Source organism: Vombatus ursinus, unplaced genomic scaffold (genome assembly GCF_900497805.2).
Source record: "Vombatus ursinus unplaced genomic scaffold, bare-nosed wombat genome assembly UNPS02009132.1, whole genome shotgun sequence".
In the NCBI taxonomy this organism is placed as follows: domain Eukaryota; kingdom Metazoa; phylum Chordata; class Mammalia; order Diprotodontia; family Vombatidae; genus Vombatus; species Vombatus ursinus.
Genome location: NW_020948910.1, coordinates 16,215,927 through 16,232,128, shown reverse-complemented (window position 1 = coordinate 16,232,128; position 16,202 = coordinate 16,215,927). Strand labels below are relative to the sequence as shown.

General features: G+C 35.2%; 1 pseudogene; it reads right to left on the bottom strand.

Annotated features, from left to right (window-relative positions):
* Positions 1-2,834: 2,834 nt before the first annotated feature.
* On the bottom strand, positions 2,835-3,164 carry LOC114034818 (annotated as a pseudogene).
* Between the last annotated feature and the right edge of the window lie 13,038 nt (positions 3,165-16,202).

The following is a 16,202-nucleotide window of genomic DNA, read 5'->3' as shown; positions in this document are numbered from 1 at the left end:
AGGCTACTTTACCTCTCTGAGTCTCAGTTTTCTTCACTTATAAAATGGGAATAATACTATTCTTTAATTACCTTAAGGGTTGTTAAAAGGAAATAACTTTGTAAACTTTAAAATCTTGTTAAAATGTGAGCTATTAGTAATAATTATACTTCACCTACCTACTAGAACATTTATTTACCTGTTGCTTATTTCTGGGGCATTTATTTCTGCCCTGGACTGTATATTGCTTATCTATGTGCCCACAAGGAAACTTAGGTAATTTCTATTAGGTATTATTTTTTCCAAATAATTTATTTACACACCACTTGCTTCAGTATACCAAGGATCCATGATTCAATGACCATTGGCACACCTACATCATCACAACTCACAAGTTATTGTGGAAGAAAAATGTCGTTCATCATTTGCTTGCCAACCTTACTATAATGTCTTTCCAGACTTAGTAAATTGGTCATCAGATGACAGATGTAAAATCCATTGTTTGAGCCATAGTTAAAGCTTTTCTAAGTTGGTATAACTTGCACTCTGATAATATACCATCATGAGCTCAGGGTCACTTTCATACCAAAGTTAGACTGAAGTACAGAACTCAGACATTGAGAGCTTTCAAATATAGAATCTGACTGAAGCTAGGACCATTTATGGTATTTTCCTTGGTAGCTACCAGCTTCTTGGTACCTTGATAGGAGCTTTGAACTATGAGCTAAAAGATGACATAAAGAACATAAGACTTGAATCCTAATCAAACATGTTTAGTAATGGAATCACCAAGGACTTTGTTGAAAGGCATTGATCCTAAGAGAATGTTAAGGCAATCCACCAATGCATTTCATGACTTCAGTCCTGTACCTTATTATAGTTTGTAGAGATGGTGCTTCCTGACAGGTACTTGTAACTGCAAGACCAATTTGAAGCTATAGGGGATGCACAGAATATTTCACAATCAATTTATATCTTATGACACAAACAATGAAATATTATTAGTCCAATTAATGTTTTGTGAGTCTATTGCTGTTGAAAGCCCAGGAGGCTACCTAGAGTCTATTTGAATTTTATATTCCTGCCATTTTCAAAGGAAAATATGAATTTCTGAAATTTGAATTCACTAGTATTTTAGTTATTGTAGGTCTAAAGTATATCCAAAAGTTATGTTTATATTTATTAGGCAATAGGAAAGTGAAGGAACACTATATTTATTTAGTGTTTATATTTATATTTATTTTATATTTAACTATATTTATATTTATTTATATTTAACTATATATTTATTTATATTTGACTATATTTGTATTTATTTATATAACTATAAAACCACCCTTATTTTGAATTATTCTCTTCCTCTTTCTTTCTCCCTCTCCCTTCCCCCTCCTCTCTCCTAAATTCTCCCTGCCAGTAGCTCAATAAGTTTTTAGCAAAAAATATTTACACAAATGTCATAGCAACAGTAATTATAGAAAACCCCTTCTATAACCTAAAGTAAGCACACTGTCCCCTAAATACACATACCATCTATGGGAAGAGTGGGCTCAGACTAAGATACTGTAAGTGCCTGTGTAGGGTATATATTTGAGATATTTTCTTCATAAAGTTCTCACACAAACTACTTTGGATACAGCATTTGGTGGATTGATTGATAAACTGGGTTTTTCTCCTCTCCATAATCTGCCTCTATTCTTGGTTGCCCACTTTCCCTTTCCTAAAGCTGTTTCATTCTTTGAATGAGTTTCTCTCTGTATTTGTATCTGTCTAGATTGTGTGTTTCTGCTTTACCCTGGATGCAGTTTCTCCTACTGGTCAATTAATCATCTTTTTAAAGCTATGGGGCTCATAGTGGGGATTCCCTCCTCCCTCACCACTCCCCTTTTGCAGGGATCTCCTCCATAGGCATCGCCTGGCTTGAAATCTCCCTTACTCTCAAACTGCTGAAATTTATACAGGGCTTAGCTATTTAAAGTTATCAGAAATATGGCAAATTTGCTCAATCAAATTGTTCCTTTCTTGAATAAATCAAAAAGATGTTCATTACTCATGAAAGGATGACTAACCATGTGACTCTAGGTGTAACTATATCAACTTAATTGCAGTGGGATGAATCATATCATATACATATGTGTGTATGTGTATATGTATATATTCATATGTGTGTATGTCTGCGTGTGTAGATAGACATAATTTACATATATGCACATCTACTTTCTCCAACAAAACAAATCAATTCATTGGCCATGCAAGAATACATTTCATTCTGCAAATCTAGTCTATTAGCTTTCCTTCAAGAGGTAGAAGGCATTAGTCACTACTTTGATCAGAGATCTAAGGCCTTTCAAATTTATTTGTCTTCATATTATTGCTGTTATCACATACATTTATCTGAATCTGCTCATTTCACACTGCATTAGTTCATGGTATCTTCCCATTTTTCTCTGAATTTATCTTGAGCACTACTTATTTTTTTAGATCTTCAGCTCTAAGGATATAAATTTGTGATTTAATGTATGTGCATAATACTTAGCCACAGAGACCTTGAAGGGAGATTGATTAAATGCATGAAGACTCACCTTTTGGTAAATCCTATATAAAATAATGTCCAAAAGGGAGTGTAGTTCTTTAGATCTCATGGATAGTGATTTCTGTATAGGCAATTGTTGCCTTTGATTCAGGTCCATCTTAATGTGGGAGAACTATGCTTATCAATGTATATCCTTGCTGAATGTATTTAGCAAAAGAAATTCTTTTTTCTCTTCCAAGTTTCACATCTTTATTCATCTGTTAAATGGAACATGATTTCATGCAACACGAGGGAAAGATCAAGCATTTCCTAATTGTGTGTAGAATTGTGCGGATGGCTTGTGGACCTTCATTCTCAGCAGCTGAAAAAGCACATTTTCACTTAGAATTCCGGGCCTTCTTTCTTCAGTTTGCTATAATCCACATTCACTCAGTAGAACTTGTACTGATCAGTGGGATTCATTTTGTTCCAAGGCTCTGGGTTATTCTTTCTGGCCCAACTGATGTCAGGCGCAGGACGCACAGAGTTGCCCCAGTGCCCCCCGCTCCGATGAACACGAACAGGGGGATCAAGCTTGAGTGCTTCTTGGCCTGGTTGAAGATCATGCGGAACATGGCGGCAGCTGCGGGCCTCGGCGGCTGCGTTCGCTCATTCGTTCGCTCGCGGCCCAATGTCACCGCAGGGCAAAAGAAATTCTTTAAAAAAAAAAAAAAAACTGCCTCATAGATTCAATCTCTCCAGATCTTGAACTTGCTTTTGAGACCACTGTAGCCTAAAATACTGTTATATTCCTTATTTCTTGTGGCACAATAATAATTGTATTCTTGTACAAAAATTTGTTCAGCCATTTCCCAATTTATGGACATGTCCTTTGTTTTTAGTACTTTGCAACTATAAAGGCACTACTATAAATATTTTTATACATTGTGTCCTTTCCCTCTATCCTTGATCTCACTCCTTACCACATATGCTTAATAGTAGCATTCCTAGGTCAAAGTGTGTGGACAATTTAGTGACTTTGAGGATATAGTTCCAGATAGGTATTGTTTTGTTTTTTGTTTTTGTTTTTGTTTTATAGAATAGTTGGACCAATTCACATCTCTACCAATAGCACTGTTTTCCCACAAGAATTTCTATTTTCTTCTTGTCATCTTTGCAATCTGATGGATCTGAAATGGAACTGCAGAGTTGTTTTAATTTACCCTAATTTGATCATTTCTGATTTTGGAACTTTTTTTTTAACGTAGTTGTTGACATTGTGTGTTCCTTCACTTACCTAGTTTTCCTTTCACCACTTAGCTTTCAAATAGCATCTTTCATTTTTGAATATTCATGTAAGTTCATTATGTATCCTCATTATTATATCTATCAAAGAACTGTATGAAGATTTTAACAATTAATTGCTTCCCTTCTCATTTTAACTACATTTATTTGCTAGTTCATAAGCTTTTAAATTTTATGAACTGAAATTATCCACAATACTTCAAATTTCTTCTTTATCCCTTGTTTAGTTAAGAATTCCCCTGATTCATGGCTGTAGAATATATCTCTTTAATTTTACCTTTAATGTTCTTGTAATATGACCTTTTAGGTTCATAGCTTGTATTATTATGGTATTGGTATAAAATGTTCTTCTAAATCGAATTTCCACCAGGAAATTTTTCAGGCATCCTAGCAGTTTTTGTCAAATATAGACTCTTTACCTGAGTGGTTGTTATCTTTGTGTTTATAGAACACAGTACTACTAGGTTCAATTATTTCTGGGTTCATTTACTTAGTCTATTCAATTTATCAGTTTTCCTATATTAGAGCTATTACCAAATAGTGTTGATTATCATTATGAAAGTAATATCATTTGTGATCTGGTACTGTTAGACCCTCTTCATTCCTACCATTGCTTCATTAGTTTCATTGAGATTCTTGACCTTCTGTTTCTCTAGATGAACTTCTTCATTATGTGTATAAAGTAAAATCTTTGAAATTTGATTGATATGCTTTTTAAAATTTTTCAAAGCACTATTAGCACAAATGGGACATGCTGCTTATATTTGTAACTTAATTACATAGTTTTTGAGATAATAATGTAAATAAAAGGATATTACTACCAAAATTAACAATGATCTTTCTAAGACTCAAAACAGACCATAACTCTAACACTGTGCCTAGGATCTCTTTTATAAGACTCTCCAGTAGGTAAAATCTGTATTATCACATTATTTCAATGCTATGCTTCCTAATATGAAATTTTCTTCTCAGAGTCCAACATAATAATATTGCATGTTTTCTTTAACCTACTCAGTGAAGTAATTTCATTTCAACAAAAATTTATTGTCTAATACATGTTGAGCAGTCATTCCCCACCCATCCACTGTCTGCTCCTTTACTTTCGTCACCCTCAGTATGATACCTCCACACTGCCCTGTCCCGTCCCCCAGCCATATCCTACTATCATATCATATAATAACTCCACCACTTTTTTCCATGTCATCCATTTCTCTAGTGCCATAATTTAAACCACTTTTCTGACCTAATTCCTCATTTTTAGTCAGTTTTAATCTGTTTATACTTAAATGAATCTCTCCTTTGGCTTTTGGGTGACCATCAACTACAATGTTCCATGACTCACAGCTATATATGATCACTAGAAGCCATTTTTTAGAGGTAAGTCTCTTGACTTTTTCCACTGTGCTTTCTGAAATGCCTGCTCCATAGATTTCAATTTTACTTTTATTTTAAACCTTTTCCTTATATTACTCCCTCTATCTTCTTGCACTTATTGAGACCTGGCTACTTCCCAATACACAGCTTCCCTGACCACTCTTTCTGGTACTGGCTTCACCTTCACTCAAAACTCATGATTCACTTCACGGCGGGGGAATCAGAATATTCCTTCCTCCCCATTGACACTTCCATATTTTTACTTTACCACCACCACTTAGTAACCTTTCCTCCTTTCAGGTTTACTCGATCAATACTTATCACCCAATTAAGATCCTGTAGCTGTCATCTATAGAACCCTCCCCTTCTTTCCTCAAAGAATTCAATGGTTGACTCACAGTCTTTCTCTCTTCCCCGACTCCTGTTCTCATACTAGGGGACTTCAACATACATATTGACACATCTTTAAACAAACTTCTCACTTATTCAACTTCTTCATTTCCTGTGAATTACTCTTCCACTTCACTTTGGCTATACACAGAGGTAGTGATGTCCTTAATCTTGTCACCACCCATGAGCGTTCTACATCGGTGCTTCGGAAATCTGAAATTCTCTTATCTGATCACAATCTCTTGTCATTCTAGGTCTCCCTCTGCCTTTCAACTCCTAACCTTGTTGTTTATTCTTCCTACAACCTCCAATACCCCCAGTCCCCAGTTCTCAGTCTGGCTATCACCCCTGCACAGGAAGCTATCTCTCCTGGCTTGCTTCAAGTCTCAGCTAAAATCTCTTCCTCTACAAGAAGCTTTTTCTTAGTGACTGTTAATTCTAGTGCCTTTTCTCTAAGGTTACCTGCAATGTACCCTGCACACATACTGCATATGCAAAACTGTTTTCATGTTGTCTCTACTCCATTAGAATGTGAGTTCCTTGAGGGCATGGGCTATTTTTGCCTTTCTTTATCCAGTGCTTAGCACAGTGCTTGGCATTTAGTAGATGCTTAATTAACAAATAACAAATTAATACCTGACAAGTGCATATTAAAAGCACAAACAAAATATAATGGGGAGTGCTCAAGGAAAAATACAAGTGAAGTTCAGTTAGGAGAATTGAACTTCAAGGCTTCATGAAATTTGAATTGATCTTTAAAGGATAGACAGGAATTCAATAAGTGACCTGTAGAAGTTGTAGATTAGAATCATAAATTTTAAAATTGGAAGAGACCTTAAAAGTCCATCTAGTTCAATGCCCCAACTTTACAGATAATGAAACTAAGACTCAGAAAAGTTAAATAAACTCCCCAAGACTAAGTTCTCTGACTCCAAATTCACTATTTTTTTCCACTGCACCCCACAAGATGAAGAGCTGGAAGTCAGAAGTATAGATTGAGGAGACATTTCCTAAGAAATGATAGTTGGAGCCATAGAAGTGAACGAGATTGTCAAGGGATAGTCAATGGACACCCATATTTAGGGTTCAGAGGAGAATGGTTACCAAGGTAAGAGGAAGAACATGTGAGTATGACGTTTGAGAAGCCAAGGGAATAGAAAAGACTAAGAGAGGTGAGGTGGTGGTCAATAACATATACTACAGAAAGGTCAAGAGAGAAAATGAAAGTGATCATTTCCAGCTGTATCTGAGAAATGTGCTAAATTCACAGGTAAGCTTGGAGTCATTAAAGAAATCATACTTCTTCTTGGGGGGGGAAAACCTACCTCTAAAAAATGGCTTCTAGTGATCATATATAGCTGTGAGTCATGGAACATTGTAGTTGATGGTCACCCAAAAGCCAAAGGAGAGATGCACTTAAGTATAAACAGATTAAAACTGACTAAAAATGAGGAATTAGGTCAGAAAAGTGGTTTAAATTATGGCACTAGAGAAATGGATGACATGGAAAAAAGTGGTGGAGTTATTATATGATAAATCCAAGAGACAGATGGACAGCCAGTGGTATGCTCCCTTTGAATCTACAAAATGAGAAAATAGTGGAAGGTCCCAAGCATGGTAGGTGAACTAACCTTTGGCAAATTCATTGAAGGACATGGATTAACTAGTTTGAATGTATAGCAACCTGTATCATTGGAGGAAATTGATAAGGTTACAAACCCATTGAAATTTTGGAATAGATGAGCTATTTGAACCCTTAGTAATTGTATATCTGGTTTGACACGTTTAAGAAATGAGAACTATAATTATGATTGATCACTTTTCAGTTTTTCTGAATTTAAATTTCAGCTTAAATAAATATCAATTGATTCCTTAAAGGGGAGTTACCACTATTTCTTTCCTTGAACAAGTAATACATTTAGTAGGAGGCAATCATAATTCTGTGGCATTTAATGTTGATTAATAGCTACGTTGACTAGAAAAAACATTCTCTCTTTCCTCATATTATCTTTAATGCTCTCAAGAAAGTTTCATTTGTAATTAAAAACAGGAAAAGGAAACTAAGGAGCTTTTCTTTGTTGTTTGTAAGATTTAAGAGCTCCACAAAAGGATTTTGATCTCAAGTATTAAATAGGTCACTCATAAGTTCATACACTGAGAGCTGGAAAGGACCTTAGAGATCATTTCATTCAACTCCCCCTCCTTTATTTTACACATGTGGAAACTGAGGCCAAGGTAATTAAATTTCTTTGCTAAAGTTATTTTCTGTCTTTCAAAGGAAGTAATGACATTTTAAATATGTGTAAAAGTTAACTATGAAACACCACTTTGCAGAAATATGTTTCATAGCACATCACGGCCCTAGGAAGTCTCAGATTGATAGTAAGTTTGATAAAGGCTTTTCAACAGAGGGAAGAGACATAGATTTTCTATCTCATGTATGAGACCAAGTTATACTTTGTAAGTCCTTCCTCACAAATTATCTAAAGAAATACTGTATTCGAGATTTTGTGAAATTCCACATGATTCAGCATGTATATAAAGAATGTGTGGTTGTCGTGTATCCACAGTGAAAACCACAGCAACTATGGAACATTTCTTGGCTCCTAAATTACTTTAAAAATGTGCTGAGTCTCATCTCCCCACTCTTCATTCTATAGAATAGCTATGAATATTGATGTTAAACAATATATATTTAAAAATTATTGACTGAGGGTTTACATTGTTCAAGACTTCTCTAGATGCTTGCAGGAATACAAGGCTGTGTGACACTATGAAAAGAGTATTGATTTAGGCTCAAGAGAGCTGAGTTCATACCCTGGCTCTGAAATTTACTTAGTGGGGAGAGAATAGACATACTTTTTAACCATCATTTTCTCATCTTGAAAAATAAGGATAATAACACTCATGTTTTGTGCTTCATAGGGTTGTGGTAAAAGGCTTATGGGCTCACAAGCACATAAATTACATCCAGTAGGGGCATTAGAGACCATCTAGTCCAATTTCCCACACACATACATATACATACACTTTTCAGTTGAAGAAATTTCCAAGTTACTCAAGTAGAAAGTGTTAGAGGCAAAATGTGAACCCAAATCCTCTGATTCCAAATTCAATGTGCTCTTTAGAATATCATGTGCTTTGCAAATCTTAAAGTGCAAGAAAGATACAAGCAATCATCCTTACGCAACAAAAAATAAAAACATGGCCACAGCCTTCACAGAGTTCAAAGTCCAGTGCGTGGTGAACCTGATTTTCTTCTCATGTATGTATGTATGTGTGTGTATGTGTGTGTGTATATATATATATACATATATATGTATATGTATATGTGTATATATGTATATATGTGTGTATATATGTATATGTGTGTATACATATATACATACACACATACACACACATATATACATATACATACATATATGTATACATATATATGTATATATATATATGATAGATAGTTTCCTAAGAATTATCAGATATGTCTTTAGCGGAAGGGAGAAAAGGAAGATAGACCTGTTATTTCATTGGTTTGTGGAACTCCTTGACGTGGAAACTACTTCTTCCAATGCAAACCAACAATAAATCTATAATATATAGTTGTAGAGAGTTGCCTATCTTGAACACAGTTCTTTTTGGCTATAATAGTTCTCCCTCTATCCACTATGCCACCTTACCTTTCAAATATACATGTCTTATGCAATATAAATGGCATTAGTTATAGCATTTACTACCTCATAGCCACAGTTTCTCCATCAGGTTGGCTGGTACAGTAGGGATGCATTTTTACTATCATCAACATCATTTTTCCTTTGTCATAGAGCATAAGAGGATCTCAAGGAATGTTTGTTGAATAATAAATGAGTGAATTAATAACATCCACAATGGGTAAACACAGCCTGCTGCCTCCTTTCCAGATATTTTTCTTGCCAGTCAGGAGCATGGAAGTTGGTATTCTGGCCAGACAAGAGGGAAGAATGCTATGAGTCCTGTATGTAGAACATTCCATTTTCCTCTTTGAAGAAAGAAGTTTAGTGAGTGATGTACTTCACATAAATGGGGAGGACAATGCCACCATAATCTCTTATGGGAGGGGGGGAGTGGTTTCTGGATTCTATCAGAAGAGAGAAACAATTCTTTCTGGTATTTAGATATTGATCCATTAGTGTGTTTTTGGTTTTTTTTTACAACTCATTGATTCTATGAAAATATTGCAGAATTCCTAATCAAAGAAAAAAGAATGTAATTATTGATCACAGAATATTAGAATTTGAAAGGAAATCAGAGGTCATACAGTCTAGAACCCTCATTTGACAAATGATGAAACTTGCTGAGGTTTGTGGAGATGAGATGACTTACCCAAGGTCATCAGGCAATAAATGGCAAAGATAAAATTCAAACCCAGTTTATCTTGTTCCAAATCTGCAGTTCTTTTTCATTGTTTCATGCTTCTTCCCTTCCTGGATCTATTATTTGTCTCCAGCAATGGATTTGTTAAATTATGCAGTCATTTGGCTATGCTTTGACTTTCTGTTCTGTCTATGACCTTCCAAATCCCCCAGTTTCTTAATATTACAGAGCAGTTAGTCTACTCACCTGAAGAGGAGAAAAATCCACTTAATGGGGAAATATAGTCTTTGCAATATCATTGCCTAGAGCTTTACTGTTTTACAGTGTTTGATCAAGCAGCAATATCCTAATTCCCAAGTCATGGCTCAATGACTGAACTAAATCATTACATTTAGCAAGTGCATCAATATATTCATCTCAAGATAATTTAATTTTGAAGGCCTGTCTTACTATCACTTGCTTCAGCAGATCTTTACTTGCAGTCTTTTTGTTTTTGTTTTTGTTTTGTTTGTTTGTTTTTTTGTTTTGGGAGTTTTTTGTTATTTTTTTTATTTTGGCTATTCATTTTAAATGCAACAACTATTTCTTGTAAGATTATCCTTGAAGTAGCATTTCCTATCTTAGCAACCTCACTTTAAAGAACCATTCATCTTTCTACTTTGAGTCCAAAGGCCACCTTTCATCATTAGGGAGAACAAAGTTTTAATTCTCTGGACACACGGGTTGTAATTTGAACTTGACCTGAAGAAATCAAGTTCACAAGTAGCCTAGTTACTCCACATAAAATACTCTTGGGAAGACACTCAAGTCCAGTTTGCCTTTTGTGACTTGATGCTGGGGTAAATTTTATGGAATCTCTAAAAGGTGACTCAAAGATCACTATGTCAGCCAATGCTTGCTTCAACTCTTTGACTTTGCTCTCCATTAAGTAAGAGTTAAACAAAATGTTTGAATGGAACATTTAATAACAAAAGACATTTATGATGTTTACTTAATGTTTTGGACCATTAAGCATCAATGACATGAGTTATTGTAAGTAATATCTGGCCAAAAATCTTTTGACCAATCTTTATTTTACAGCTCTCTGGCCTGCCAGCATCCCAATTCGAAAAAATCTGTGGTCAAATCCGAGTTTTCTCAGAGGACTTTGGATTTGAAAGTATCTCATCTTGCCAGAAAGTACCTTTTGAAGTTTACATTAACATGGATATTTATTTATTTTTTCCTTGTAACAATGACAGTGGTTGAGATAAACTGTTTAATTCTAAATAGAAAACACATCTGCTGTTTCTGCATTGTTTGTGGTTGCTGGAGGGGTGACAATTTAAACCAAGTAGCACACATGACATTTTAAGTGAGATGTTGTATGAGGGTTTGCAGCTGCTGACATTGTCTTTCTTTTCCCTTTCAGCTTGGCTTAATGGGGCTGCCCTGGCTAAAGCACCAGCTCACATTTGTACTATGAATGCCACTTCAGAGAGGATGCTTCTTCTGGCCTTGGTTCATTCTCAGTGAGCAGAAACAGGTAGAAATGTTGTTGTTTCTGCAATTGGCCGTAAAGTAGAAATAATTATATATTTCTTTGGTTGGAGATGAGATGGTAAACTAAATGATGACTCAGTTCTGTGAAAGAATCATGGGATTCAAGATATGAAGGACAGATCTATGAGCACAAAATGGAATAAAGTCTCCATAATTATCTGATGTTAAACTGCAGAAAAAAGTAGATTTGGGAGTGGTGAGTTATATCTACATAAGTCAAATGCACTAGCTATTCACCATTAAACTTTGTGTTCAATTATGGCCCATGTTGAAAAAATGGATCATTTGCAGACTACTACTTCTGTGTGAATGTTGAGTGCTTGCTCACAAATTGTTGTACTTTTGTTTATACATGATTTGAGCAAGATTTTTATCTGGTTGGTCAAGACCTCTGGTTTACCTCTTTTTTCTATTTATCCACATTTTCTTTTTTTAATTTATTTTTAATTTATGAAATAAAACAAGCACTTCCATAACATAGTACAATAAAAAAGATGATTTTACATGAAACTGCAAATCTGCTAAGCACATCTTGCTATTCCTTTCAAATGTTCAACAAAATTATCATGTAAATTTCTTTTTTTTCCTCTTCCCGCCCTCCTATCCCTTAGCCTAGAGATGGCTACTATTACACACACACACACACACACACACACACACACACACACACACACACAACACACACACAGGTACACAAAAAATATTTAATACATACTTCTATTTATCAGTTTTCTCTGGACACAGATAGCATCTTTCTTCATATGTTCTTTATAGTTAATTTGGGTATTTATAATGGTCATAATATAATGACTTATTTGCTCAGAATTGTTCTTAAAACAATATTGCTGTTAATCTACATTTTCAAATGGTTATACTGAGATTTGAGGAGCAACTGTTGACCAGTTGTTTTAAAAGTTGTCACTCTTCCCTAAATGTAATAATGGCTCCTATTCATATAGTGATGTGAAGTTTGCAAAGTATTAAATTTAAATTATTTAACATCCTTATGGTAGAAGTGTTATTTTGTCCCTGTTTGAGAGATGATCAAATAACATAATACCTCAGTGTTTCAGGAAACTCTAAGATAGTTAAAGAAGACATACTGATTTGCATAGACGGTGGAAGTTTTCTCATCCGAGAGTTACTAATGAAATCACAAGTCTAGTGCCTTTACAGATGAGGAAAATGAGGGTAGATGAGGGAAATGTGCCCAGAACCACATTGCCAGCTTATGTGTGAAGCAGGATTCAAATCCACATCTCCCTGGCTGAAGGTCTAGCACCCTATCTACTATAGCACATTATTTCTCTATTCATTATCAGTTCACCCTCTATGTTAGTTCATTCATTCATTTATTTATCAAATATCTGTTGGGTCTAAAATACTATAAACAGAAATTTATATGATATGAAAACCAAAAAATCAATAAATTTGTTTTTTAAAGATTCTATACAAAAGTATTGAGATGAGTGTGGGGTCAAGATGTCAGAGTACAAGCAGGTACCCCGAGCTGAATTCTCTGAACATTCCCCTCTACAAAATCAAATTTTGGAGCAGCAAAGCCAACAAAAGATCAGAGCAAGATATTTTTTCCAACCTCAGTCAACTTAGGAGGTTGACAAGAGAGTTCAGTGACAATGGGTGGGAGCCTCTGTAGTGCAGCAGCGGTACCAGCAATGGGCTGTGGAGGTGGCTGTGACAGCAGAAACAGCAGCAGAAGCAGACACAGCTTCAGGAGTTCTCAGCCTAGGAATAGTAAGGGTAGGATTGTGTCAGAGAACTGGTGAGAAAGAGTTTACAGGATCCTTTGCTGGCACTGTACATAGCTGGGGATGATTGGCAACTCAGTTGTGCATACACAGTTCTAGGACACAGATCCAGGGTGGAGAGGAACACATACAATGAGTCACTAGGAAGCAGGGCCCCTGGACTCTGCCTGAGACAGAGAGAATCATTAGTGCTTGTGCTACAGGAGAGCAAGGTGCCTGGTCACAGTCCCAGGGCCAAGAGGAGCATTACCATTTGTGGCTACAGGGGAGCAGGGCCCTCCCTGGTTAAAGACTAGAATGTAGAGCAGGAAGATCAATGACCACACCTCTCCCATGTTTACACCACCTTGGAATCACTGCAAACTTGCAGATCCCTGGAACTAGGTCTGAAAATAGCAGCAGCACCTCCCCACCCCAAGTGAGCAGAGCCCAATTTTAACGGAAAGTTCAAAGTCAAGAAATAGACTTGAAAAATGAACAAACAACAAAAAAGAGAACTCAATCATAAAAAGCTACTGCAATGACAGCGAAGACCAGGACATAAACTCAGAAGAAGACAATATGAAAACAGTTACAAACAAAGTCTCAAAGCAAAGTGCTAATTGAATCTAAGCCCACAAGAATTCTGGAAGAGTTAAAGAGATAAGAGTGGGAGAAGAAAAATTGAAAAAAGAAGTGAGAGTGATGCAAGAAAATTATGAAAAGAGAATTAGCAGCTTGGTAAGAGAGGCACAAAAAAAAAAATACTGAAGAAAATAATGCCTTAAAAAATAGAATTGGCCAAATGGTAAAAGAGGCAAAAAAGAAAATCACTGAAGAAAAGAATTCCTTGAAAAGCTGAATAGGCCAACTGGAAAAAGAGGTGTAAAAGCTCATTGAAGAAAATGATTCCTTGAAAATTAGAATTAAGCAAATGGAAGCTAATGACTCCATGAGAGATCAAGAAATAATAGAACAAAATCAAGAGAATGAAAAAAATAGAAAAAAATGTGAAATATCTCAAAAAAAACAGCTGTCCTGCAAAATAAATTGAGACATATAATTTAAGAATTATGGGCCTACCTGAAAGCCATAATAAAAAAACCTAAATATCATCTTTTAAGAAATTATCAAAAAAGCTGCTCTGATATTCTAGAAACAGAGGACAAAATAGAAATGGAAAGACACCATTGATCATCTCTCTGAAATAGATCCCAAAATGAAAACTCCCAGGAATACTATAGCCAATTCTAGAGCTCTCAGGTCAAGGAGAAAATATTGCAAGTCAAAAAGAAACAACTCAAATATCATGTAGCCACAGCTGGGATAACATAAGATTAAGCAGTTTCTATAGTAAAGGATCAGAGGCTTGAAATGTGATATTCCAGAGGACAAAGAAGCTAAGATTACAACCAAGAACAACCTACTCAGCAAAACTAAGTATAATCTTTCAAAGGAAAAAAATAAACATTTAATGAAATAGAGGACTTCCAGGTATTCCTGATGAAAAGACAAAAGCTGAATAGAAAATTTGACATTCAAACAGAAAACTCAAGAGAAGCATAAAAGGTTGACATGAAAAAAAAAATAAATTATTACTATATGGGAAGGTGATACATATAACTCCTAAGAATTGTACTGCTTATTAGGGCTATTAGAAGGAATCTACACAGACAGAGAGTGTGAGTGTGAGTTAATTATGTTGGGAAAATCTAAAAAAAATGAAGGGGTGAAAAAGAGGGATGCACTAGAAGGGGAAAGAGAGAAGTAGAATGGGGGAAATTTCCTCACATAAAAGAAGTATGTAAGAAAGAGTTTTTGTAGTGTAGGGAAAAATGGAGGAGAGGGATGGCAAGCAATGCTTGAACCTCACTCTCATCAAAATTAGTTCAAAGAGGAAAGACTATATATACACACTCAATTAGAAATAGAAATAGAAATCTATCCTACCCAAATAAAGATATAGGAGGGTAAGGGGGAAAAAGATATGGGCCAGGGGAGATGACAAAATTGAGGGCAGATTAAGGGAGGCAGTGGTCAGAAGCAAAACACATTTTTGAGAAGGGACAAGATAAAAAGAGAAACTGAAATAGAAGAAAATAGGATGGAAGAAATTTACAGTTAGTAATCATGATTGTAAATGTGAATGGGATGAACTCACCTATAAAACAGAAGCAAATTTCAAAATGGATTAGAAACCAGAATCTAACAATATGTTTGTTACAAGACACACCCTTGAAACAGAAAGATGAATAAAGAGTTAAAATAAAGGGATAGAGTGCATTCTATTATGAGTCAGCAGAAGTAAAAAAGGTAGAGGTAACAATCATGATCTCAGATAAAACAAAAGAAAAATAGGCCTAATTAAAAGAGATAATCAGGGAAACTACATTTTGCTAAAAGATACCACAGAGAATAAAGTAATATAAAAAAAATTTACAGCAAGTTTCCCTGATAAAGACTTCATTTCTCAAACATATGGATGGGGAACTGAGTTGAATTCATAAAAATAAGAGCAATTTCCCAATTGATAAATAGTCACAGGATATGAAGAGGCAGTTTTCAGAAAAAAAAAATCAAAGGTATCTATTGTCATAATAAAATGCTCTAAATTGTTGTTCTTAGAAATGCAAATTAAAACAACTTTGAGATACTACCTCACAACTATCAGAAATGAACAATACTGGAAAACATAAGGGAAAATATTTATACTAATGCACTTTTGGTGGAGTTGTGAATTGCTCTAACCATTCTAGAGAACAATTTGGAAAGTGAAAGGGGAGAAGATTAAGTAAAGAGGGGGTGACAGAAGAGAGGGCAGACTGGGGGAGATGGTAGACAAAAGGAAAACACAGGTGAGGAGGGAAAGAGTGAAAGGAGAGAGAGGACAAACAGGATGAAAAATAGGATGGAGAGAAATACATATTTAATAATCATAACTATGAATGTGAATGAGATAAACTCTCCCATAAAACAGAAGTGGATAACAGAATGGATCAAAA